Below are 12,115 nucleotides of genomic sequence, written 5' to 3'. Positions count from 1 at the left end.
CCTTTTTTTTCAATTATAAAGGAATTCCCAATACTATTCTAGCATGTCCAAAGGTCAGTTGTCAATCTCCTCTCCGGTCCAGCTGGAGAATCTGGGAATCTTGAAGCAATGTTACAACTGCCTCATGTACACAGACAACCCTCTCCTCCCCCCCCCAACAAATTCCAACACATGTGAGAGATGCAACCATATAGCCAAACTGGAGACTAAGCTCTCTCAACTCAGTACTGGCACAACCAGTCAGGAGGAAAAGGAAACCACACTCACTACAATTCCAGTCTCACATAGACCTACCACGACAGCAAACCAAACACATAAACACACAAAAACATACTCGGAGGCTCTAAATAAAAATCTGCCTAAGCAGCAGAGACCTCCAAAGCAGACACCCAAGCAACCGCTACCCCAAAACAAAACACGTGCAACACATAGCTCACAAAGCCAGTGTGCCAAACAGTCACAGCCCTTAAGGCTAAACAACACACCTGATACACTTGTAATAGGTGACTCTATCGTCAGGCATACTGACGTCCCGCTCACCAGGCTGAACAAGGAGAAGGTCACAGTGAGCTGCCTGTCGGGCGCTAGGATCCGCCACATAACACAAGCACTCAGGTCACTCCAAGGTAAGTACAAATATGACTCAGTCATTGTCCATGCTGGTGTGAATGACCTGAGACGTACCTCCCTGGACTACATGAAAAGAGACATAGAGGAGCTCTCTGAGCATGTAGCAGAGGCCGGTATGACCCTGACCTTGAGTAGCATCTTACCCTCACCAAGAATGATGCCACAATATGAAGACAAGATGATCAATTTCAACAATTGGCTTAAGTATTGGTGTCATTCAAAGGTGATCCAATGCCTGTCAGCCTGGGATGACATGCTCGACAAGCCACGATGCTTCGCTAGGGACGGCTTGCACCTATCACCCCTGGGCTTTCAGATATTGGCAAAGGCTCTTGCTACCCCCATAGTGCCTTTTTTAGGCAAGGCTCAAAAGACAAACCCACCTCCATAGGTATCACAAGGGATAAGAAACTAAGAGTAGTGCTACTCAACGCCAGAAGTCTAAACCTCAAGATGCATGCACTCAAAACTCTCCTTAGCATGGAGAACATCAATATCTGTGCAGTAACAGAAACCTGGTTCAAGGCTCCCAAGAGCAACCCAGCACTACCAGGTTATACTTCATACCATGCTTTTTGGCCCCAAAACGTGGAACGAACCACAAAAGGAGGGGGAGTATCAATATTCGACAAAGATACCCACACCTCCAGGTTGGTGGCACAGCACAAAGCATCAGAGACTATCCATGTGCAACTAACAGTGGGTAAAACTGCCTTCCAGTTTATAGCCTGCTACAGACCACCCTCCCAAACCCAGGAACTCCACTCGGCCTTCCTGAGAACACTGGAAAATATGAAGGTCTCTACAAACACCATTATATTGGGTGACTTCAGCTATCCAAACATAGACTGGGAGCATTACTCTAGCTCCAACACCCTAGCCCAAAGGTTCCTAGAATTTATAAACTCAAATGCTATGGAACAACGTGTTACCACTCCCACAAGAGGGGAAAACATACTGGACCTGATCATCACCAACATGGGGACTCTATGCTCCAGACCAGAAGTGTATCCCTCACTGGTAAGATCAGACCACAAACTAATCTCACTGGATATTCACATCCCGACCCCACCCCCTGCCCAGAAAACTACAGTGAAAAACTTCTCTAAAGCAAATTTCACACTCCTCAAAACCAAGGTGGAATCCTTCAAAGCCCCCGGCCCTGTGGAAAATACGGCCCAGACTGCAGAATACTTTATAAATGCATTCTATGAACACCTTCAGGAATGCATGGGTCATGCAATCCCAAATAAAACCAAGACCCAATCCTCCAAATTCAGACGTCCTGTCTGGTGGTCCCCAGCCATAAACAAACTATACAATAGAAGGAGGAAGCTACTACATGATAGAGCAAAATCCCAAAAAGGGAAGGCATCTCTGATCAGTATTAGCAAAAAACTACGGGCACTCATTAAATCATCTAAGGCCAGCTTCAAGAGAAAAATTGCACAGGACACTAAGGATAATCACAAGGCTTTCCTTAGTTATGTTAGGAACCTGGGTAGGAATTCCCAGATATGCTCAGAATTAGTCCAATATGACAAAAAATACACCAAACCCACAGACATTGTCAACATCTTAGCTGACAGGTTCAGCGCAAACTTCTCCCCTCCCTCCCCACCAAAAGGGCAAATATCTATCCCAGCAGAGTGCTGCCCCCCTGACATCTCAGATGCTCAGGTAAGAGCCGCCCTCTCCAAAGCAAAAAACACAGCATCAATGGGACCAGACGGTGTCCCAGGCTGCATCCTACATGAACTTCAAGAAGAGCTAAACCCAAACATAAAACTACTGTTCAATCTCAGCCTTACTACAGGATATGTACCCAAACAGTGGTGTACAGCAATGGTGGTCCCTCTCCACAAAGGTGGTGCCTCAATGGATCCTGGAAACTATCGCCCCATAAGCCTGACTAGCTTGGTCTGCAAAGCTATGGGAAGGATCATCATGGACCTTATAAATAAAGATATTGGGGACCTACAGACACTGGATCCTACCCAGTTTGGCTTTGTTAAGGGCAGATCCTGCCTCTTAAACCTGGTCGATTTCTTTGAAACAGTCTCCAAGGCCATTGACGAGGGGAAGGTGGTCCACACAGCCTACCTGGACCTCGCAAAAGCCTTCAATACAATACCCCACTCGGGCATTATAGATAAGCTCACCAGCTTAAATATAAACCCCCATATCACTAGATGGGTTGCAAACTGGCTCAAGGACAGAACCCACATGGTTAGAATTGCTGGCGCCATGTCAGACTCCAAACCAGTTACAAGTGGTGTCCCACAAGGCTCAGTCCTGGGACCTCTCTTGTTCAGTATATATTTCTCAGATTTACAGGCCAACACGGAAGGACTGTGGCTGACCAAATTCGCAGATGACTGCAAACTGGGCACCATAATCGACTCTCCAGCCGACACAAGCATCCTCCAAAAGAGCCTCATAGAAACAGACAACTGGTGCCAGAGCCATGGCCTCAAGCTAAATGCCAAAAAGTGTATAGTCATCCCCTGTGGCAAAAACAAAGTGCCCACAAATTACCACATAAGTGGTAATCCATTAAATACGGAAGAAGTAATTAGGGACCTGGGGACCCAAGTTGATAGCAATCTCTCATTTGACAACCACGTGGCCAAAGTGGTTAGAAAAACATTTTATATAGCCCACCTAATCATGAAGGGATTCACGTCTAGATCAGGGGAGGTCATCGTGCCTCTTTACTCATCTCTCATCAGGCCCATAATTGAGTACAATGCCCCTTTTGGGATGTACCTTACCAGACACCTGCAGCAACTGGAAAGACCCCAAAAGTACCTCAACAAGAGGATCAAAGGGCTCAAACAGATGCCATATGCTGCCCGGTTAAAGAAACTCCAGCTCTACTCAGTGGAATACCGCCTGCTCAGAGGCGATCTGTGCCTGACGTATAAAGCTATGTCAACCCGGAATTAATGGACATGTTGCACCTCAGAAAATCCAAATCCCATCAAGCTACGCACTCGAGAGACTTGAACCTCAGCACTGAAAGAAATAGAACATGCTGGAGGGACAGATTCATAACCCAGAGGCTCCCTTCACTCTGGAATAAAATCCCAGTCCAGGTTAGGCAGAGTGCCTCATTGACTCTCTTCAAGAGGAATCTTGATGAGTGGATGGGGGATCGTAGGTTTACCCCAGGTATCACTTTTGTGTCACTGTTAGACAGAGACACAGTATACTAACCTCGAAAAAGGGCATAGCAAAATGAATTTAAAATGGGTGCAGAAAGCAAAACACACTCTGGCTAGGCTTATAAATGCCCTATGGCAGATAGCCTAGTATGAACCTATGAACCTATGAGTCAAGCACTCTGCTGAGATCTGCCAATCAATGGAATTACCAGGTCAAATTACCCTCAGGACTTTGACAGCTAGGGAAGCTAAGTGTTATGAGGGAGGGGAGAAGTAAATGGACTGGAATTCATTGGCTCACAAATTAGTGCAGTGCCATTTAAACTAAATTAGAAAAAAGGCAGCAGTAAACAGCACTTTGAGTGTGTTCTGTGGCATTTGCACTGTTTCTGTTTTAAGTAGTAGTAGAATGTTACTTACACTATTCTGTTTTACTCAGTACTTTGTACACATGCAACATCTATGAAATGACAGGAACTTTAGGCAAATGGAGGCCTGCATGATGTAACATTTTTGAGCCAAACAATGATTTCTGGGATACTGGATGGCAACCTGATTTATCCAAACCACATCAATATGCCAGCCTCCAGGTGGTCAGAGTCTGGAATTGCATATAAAAATATTTAAAATCCTGTAAATAATCCCAGAGTGCTGATGAAGTGTAGGAAACATCATGCCATGATGTTTTAAACATGTTTTTTGAGTCTGTGGGTGCAGTACTCCTTTAAGTGTTTTAAATGTCAGTTGGTTAGGCGTACCTGACACAGCAACAGTATTCACAGTTACTCTTAACTTAAGTCTTAATTTCCTCAGGGAACACTAACAGATTAAAGCTTTCTTTCTACTCTGGGCTCACTTTTTTTTTTGCGGTGCTTTTCTCACTTTATCCAAACTGGTAACCATACTTGTGGTTTGTACCCTTGCAGGTATCCCGGTAATAAGGGCATATTCATTATGTCCATAACCTAGTCCCCTGCTGGCTCATGTGGACACATGCGTCAACTTAGTAGCATCAGATGCCCTTCAGCTATATGCGCACACTCTCATACATGTGGCAGTAAGGGCTACTATCAGTGTCTTGAGATAAATAAGGCCATAGCCTTAGTCCTACAGCCCTTAATGTCATTCAAGCTTCTACTTGAAGAGGGGCAGTTGGTCATCTGGGATAATCATCTGTCTCCCCTACACTAAATACATTAAAATATGCCATAAAGTAAGTGTAATACTTCTATATAATTAACAACAATCAAGAATGCATCTTAAATTCTATTTTCCATGGTTTTATGACTGAAACTGTGTTGATATCTTACACATTTTGAATGTCTAACTTTGTTGCACCTATCTCACATCACTCATTGGTATATATATATATATATACACACACACACACACACACACACACACACACACACACACACACACACACACACACACACACACACACATACACACATAATCACTCTTTAATTTCATAATAACATCGCAATGAAGTAATTACTTTTAATTGTATACACAGTAGTTAATATTGTGTACTTACGATATAAGTGCAATTAATATATAAGTTATTTGTCTAAAATACATACTTTTAAAATGATTGCAGGGATGCACCTTGCATCATCTTGCACTTGAAACATATTTTGTAACATTGCTTTCACGAATACTGTCAAAAGCAAAAAGAAACAATTGAAGGTTATTTTACCTGAAATGAGCCAAATCATTCTTGCTTCTTAGTTTCTGGACTGGTCATGCAGAAGCAAGATGACTTTTTTTAAATTATCACAGGAAAGAATCATGCAACTTGTGACATTTTACTTTTTATAAAAAACAACATCATTTTGGCTTCTCATATATTGTCAAATAATCAGATGAGAAGGAATTTATGTAGCTAAAAATAGAAATCATTTAACAATGCTAAATGTTAGACTGCGATGTAAATGCAAGGTATAGCATTTTGCTTTTGAAGAAGTTTTTTTTTTGCATTGCCTTCATAGCATAGCCAGAAGCACTAGTAAACATTTCAAATGAATTCATCTTAGCTTAGCAGAAAGATGCCTGGTTCACATCTTAGGAAACAATATATGCTACTGTGATTTTGATAAAGAATAGCGAAAAAGACATAAGTTCTTTCAGAAGCCTTTACATCAACAGATAGAAACTGATAGTTCTATTAAGGTACATTGGCAGTGTCAGTAATGGTCAGCCTTGTGTGTACTGAAGTTAGGCATTCAATCTGTCATTCTCCTGCCTAGGCACCAATATTAAATGATAAGGTTCTAACTATGCCTTACTTCTGATATGTGACCAGAAAATCTTTTTGATGTTTGCATTCTTTGTACAAAATCCACTCTTATTACTGAACTAATGCAATGTTCTTGTGCATGAACAAGTTAACACAAAAGGGTATCCCTTTTCCTCTTTTAATGAAAAAGGGTGCTGAGTCTGATAAACCTAGCCGTGTTTAATTCATAAGAACCTAGCTGGCTATCATCATAGTTAGGTATGAATTATAGACTAATTGTGTCTTTCTCATTACAGTTTATCTCTACTGATCTAGCATTTCTAAAGAGTGTACAAGTAAGAGAGTACCATCTTACAAGATGGGCTGTGTTGCAGCCAAAGTACAAGCTGGATAATAAACTGACATCAATAGTATGCACTGCTTCTCCTACTTAATGAGACCGTTGCATTGTCATTAACAGAAATTACAAACAGTGATACTTAAGAAAGGGCACTGCATACATAGTCAGTGAATTTTGCAAAGTTATTATATTATGGTATTAGGGTCATATTTTGTGTGATTATCCACACAACCCTGTCTTTTATAAATGTGTCTCTTCCTTTATGTGTGCACACGCGTGCGCACGTGCGTGTGTGTGCATGTCTGTTGTGTTGTGTGTGTGTGTGTGTGTGTGTGTGTGTGTGTGTGTGTGTGTGTGTGTGAATTTATCTGTCTATTTATCTATATGATTATACTTGGTTTGGTTGACTAACACGAATGTCGGCATCCAAAAATAATGCCACAATACATCAAAAAAAGTGAATGCTGGCCCACTACTATGCATGCATAGAGAACCAAACTGAGCTTATGCAAAACTCAGAAAAAAATACATACCAGCCCTCCTGCACCCCCATACGTTACATGTTAAATTATGTATATATATATATATATATATATATATATATATATATATATATAAACATATACTAACTCCAAGATCGCACAAAACTGGAGGAAGGGAATTTTGCCAGACCCTGAGAATTGTGTGACCTTCACACCTGTTGAACATGTATTTAATCAACCAAACACAATGACAATCAAAGCATCTGTAACTGTATATATGTATATATACATATACACACAGACACAGACACACACACACACACACACACACACACACACACACACACACACACACACACACACACACACACACACACACACGCACACAATTATAAATATATGTATGGCACTTTTCATATTTTAATAGAAATGTTATTAATAAGAAAGGTACAACAACACTGTTGCTTTAGTACCTGTTGGACACTGTTACTTTACATCAAGCTATAGTTCCCCTGCAATTCAAGTGTTCAGACAAAAGTACTTCACAGAAGTCATAACTTCGAGAGAAATTAGCTCAAATATATTGTCCTTAATTAGTACAAGTCACTAAGGCCGATGGCAGAATTTTGCTTCCAATACTACTACTGCTAATACTGTAATGGATCAGCTTAACTGGAGGATTAAATTATACAAGTAAATATATATATATATATATATATATATATATATATATATATATATATATTTATATATCATTAAATGCTACTGACATAGCTACAGACAGTTGAAGGTCATGTGATGCTCATTTTTTCTAGACACATGTCTGAATACGCAACAGATTGATATTAGACAACATCTTCAGTTAATATTCAGACAGCATGGGATATGAGAATTCAAGAAGTGCATTTGCAGAACTGCAGCAATGTATGTACAGAAATAAAGAAACATATTTGTTTTCAAGAATTTGTGCATTTCAAGTCACAGAAATATGACTTACAGTTCAAATGGCTCAAATTCTTCAACGAGAAATTATCTCACAAAATGGTGGGTTAGCAGAAAACTGGAAGTTTTAGATCAGTAAATCTGATTTGCTCCTCAGTATGAGTAGGCTAACAAAGAAGCCTAAAAAAGCAGAGCATGTTACAATCCCATGTACTTCTGGAGTAGACATTTTATAGATAACTGCTTTACTTTCTTGAAGAGGAGAAATACAAAATAGTACTACATAGAAATAAGCTCAGGAATGAATGTGGGTCTAGATAAAACTTGCTTTGTTTGCTACTTATTTCTTACAAGAGCACAAAGTCCTACAGAATCTATAGGTGTTTATGTTCCTGAGCTAAAGAAGTATGCCAAAGACTCTGAATTTGGTGAGTGTCATTATTCATTAGTAACAGAAATAGACCTGACCTTATCAAGAGTTGTATATTGAGTGCAGAACATGTAAAATTAGTAGCAGAGATAAATTATTTACTGAGAAATATGATGCATAGATTCCATGAACACATTTGAGCTGTGAGATGTCACACCTCTAACAACCTACAAAAAAAAAACGGTGTTCCTGAATATTTTTGTTTTTCAAAAATTAAGTTAAAAAGCAAACATTAAAGCAGCACAGTGACAGATGCAGCAGCACATCTCTGCTCCAGTGCGATATATATTTTTTGTTAAATGTACCTCAAGTACAGAATGCAGAGCTTTCTTTTACCCTGGCTGATGATCCAGGAACTATTTTTTCCTGGAGATCATGATTGAGATGACATAATTCAGTTATATTAATCATAAGGTGTATTAGATGTGCTGAGGAACTGAATTATGCCATCTCAGTATTTTTTAATTGCAGATAGGATCAGATAGGTTCCTGGGGAAGTTATTTGAAACCAGTGAATCTTTGAGCTCCAATTATACTGCTTGCTTGTTAGGTATGTGTGTGTTCGGATTGCTGTTTACATACACCTGGGTGGCACTTTTTAATAAATGTGAAGCTGTTTTTTTTTTTTTTTGTCTGTTGGCTGGCATAAAGATAAAGAGAATTTTACTGAAAGGGTCGCTTGGGTGAATGTTTCATTCTGATGCTTGTACATACTATGAAATGTTACTGAAGGGGTCGCTTGGGCAAATGTTTCATTTTGGTGATTGTGCAATTCATTGTGCCAGGAAAATGCTTTTGCATAATTGGACAAACAAGTTTGTGGACTACAACTCTGATATGAAAGGTGAGGCGTCACTTTTAACAACGAATGTGAGTACTGTCATTTTCACTTTCTGTATGACTGTGATGTGTATTGTGTTTTATTTTGTGAGGGGGGTGGCAAACATATTACTGTCTTTGTCCTTTTGTATAAGCAGCATTTTATTTATTCAATTTTCCACTTGTATACTTTGTGTTAAGTATGCATACACTGTTTAATAGTCCTCATACTATGATTTTGCAAAAGGAATTCATGTGCTTGAGTATAAATGGATGAATATTATATGGGTGTAGATCGAAGATGTGTGACTTTCAGTCTTGTACAAGAATGTTTTGAGATATTTCCTCATCACAAATTAATGACACAAGAGTGACATACATTTTGATGCTTTATACTGGACTGAGATTTTTGTATGTGTCAGTACTCACTGTAAGCATATTAATTAAAATTTGGTTTATTAAATTTTACTTATTTAACTATCACTATTAATTTTAAATAAACATTAAAACTGGTATTCTGAAGTGCAAAGCTGGTGAAAGCTGACAATAAATGCGAAGCCCACAATTTTACACTTTGATGCGGCATTTGTAGGCTCACCTCTGGTGGTGAAATATGACCTGTCTTTAAATGTGATCTATGGAAGAGGCTAGTGGGCCCCTTAGTCATGTGCTTTTTTCAAGTGGGCCACGATCAGAAAAAGTTTGAGAAACACTGCATTAAAGAAGTATAATTATCATGTGAACAGCAACTGTTATTAACAAAAGTAAACATAGCAGTTCTAGTAAAACGAACAAATTCTTTACAATGATAATATTTTCTTCACTCATTGTTTTTTGATATACGAGACAATTCTATTTTCATAACCAAGTATATCTTTAGACATACTAGACAGTCCTCATGCATGGTGCTTTATATCAGAACACCAGGGGCTAGCTGTTTTTTGTATTATGAAATACCCCTGCATTCCCTTATAGACAGTCTAGCCCAGATCTGGTGTTACAATCATAGACAAGTTATGAAGACCAGAACCACGTTTGTTGTACTGTTATCTGAAGTCCTTCTTTTATACTTCATTTTGTTATGCTCCCTCACAATATGTAAGGATAATTTTGGACAATTGTATGTGTTGGAGTGTAACTTAACACTATCACTATTGTTTTTGCTTCATTAATTTAAAACCCTGCCATTTCATTATATTTACTCAATAGGTGGAACACCTCACATATCTCTTTCAGGTTTTGTAAGGTATATGATTACATCATTTGCAGATAAAGCTATTTTCTCTTCTATCCGGTAACCACTCATATTCCTGAATTATTGACTCCCTTAACATCTGAGCCAGTGATTTGTTTACTTATAGATTTTATGTCGATACTGTACTATAGCATAATGCACACATATTCAGATTTATGTTTTTTTTCAGTTTCGTATACAACTTTTCATATCTTGAAAACTTTACAGCATAGCTATATAATATCAGTAGATGACTGTTCAGTTAGAGTTATGCTTTCACATGATAGGAGTAAATTCCATTCTGATTGCTTATGTATTGAGATGCTTGCAGAAAATTGAAAGCTTATGTGTATTTATATGGTGTAGCATACACATAACATTGGATGCTTCCCTAGATGTACAACTTACAGTGCAAATATCAAGAACAGTTTTATTCAGCCTCATCTCTTCTTTACCCAGTGCGATACAATACTTTTTAAGTCACTTATTTTTGAAAATGTTAATGTATATGTGCAAACATTGGCAAAAAGTAATCAATTAGCAATCAACTAACAAGATCTGTAGTAGAACGTGTTATACATGCATAGTAACAACATATTTTATCTCACCATGGCATTTCATATCATGCCACTCAATAACATGCAGTGCTCTCAGTAATGAAAATATGAATGCATCGTTGAAAATATGAATATCAAATGACAGATAATAATTAATATCTCCAATAGGCAACTTAAGTGAACAATACTGATGCAGTTTTTTATCTCATAACACGACTATTCTTATGCTGCATATTATTAACTGGCAATTCACTTAGTTAAGCAAGCCAGCCCTAAAAAATGCCAAGGCACTATCAAGCGTAACTGTTGTTTAATACAGCAAAGGCACTCTAGGAGGGAATGATGGGAGATAAAATGCAAGTCAGACAAGATGTAAAAAAATGAGAAATACATTTAAAATATCTTGCAGTACTAGTGGATATTAAAACAAAATCCATGTGAGAATACATTATGAAGACCATATAAAACATCAAGTTGCTGACATTAAAATATCATGTAGTAGGTACAGATAAGATCATGAGTGGAAACCATATCATGCTTTAAACAAACACTGTAGAATACATGCTAGATAATGCTATTTTTCAAAAGTATGTAAAAGGAAAAACAATAGTATTTGAAAGAATTAGCATGCTGGTCAGAAATTTGAAAACAAAAGTGACAACAAATTGTACTGGTTAATGCTGTTAAGTGAGAAGACCTGATAAAGTGAACTATGAAATGTATCTGAAACTTGGAGATATTCCAGCAAGCCAAACTGTTAGAATAAAACCTGATAATTAAAAAAATGAATTTAAAGTACATAGATATAGAGGCAATATTTTATCCGAAGATACAGTTATATGCTGTGGTTCACTGGTACTGAAAAGAAAACTGAATGTAAATAATTTTACATCAAAAAATTGGGATGTTCTTATAAAATAAGAAATAAGAACTATTTTTGGATTCACAAGGAAATGTTGACTCACGACCCACCAACAGCAAACTGGAAAATTCACTTATTAACACTCAATGAATTACATGTACTCTACAAATATTGGTATCAATAAGAATAAAACCATTTCTGTATGGATGTAAGCACAACATGCACTCCTATGTGGTTCATAAAAACTTGATCTTGTCTACTTTCTCTGTTTCCAAACTATAGTATAGAAAGAAGCACATTCTCTATATATTTGATCATTTAGCTTGTAAGACATTAAGCATGGTAGCATGAATTCATTCTGTAAAAGTAAAGAATGCATGTATACAGAATCACACAGCCATAGAGACATTTTG

Source organism: Protopterus annectens, chromosome 2.part0, assembly GCF_019279795.1.
Source record: "Protopterus annectens isolate FY-2018-M chromosome 2.part0, PAN1.0, whole genome shotgun sequence".
NCBI classification, from domain to species: Eukaryota; Metazoa; Chordata; order Ceratodontiformes; family Protopteridae; genus Protopterus; species Protopterus annectens.
The sequence above is the reverse complement of the archived record's forward strand: the minus strand, read 5'-3'. Positions refer to the sequence as shown.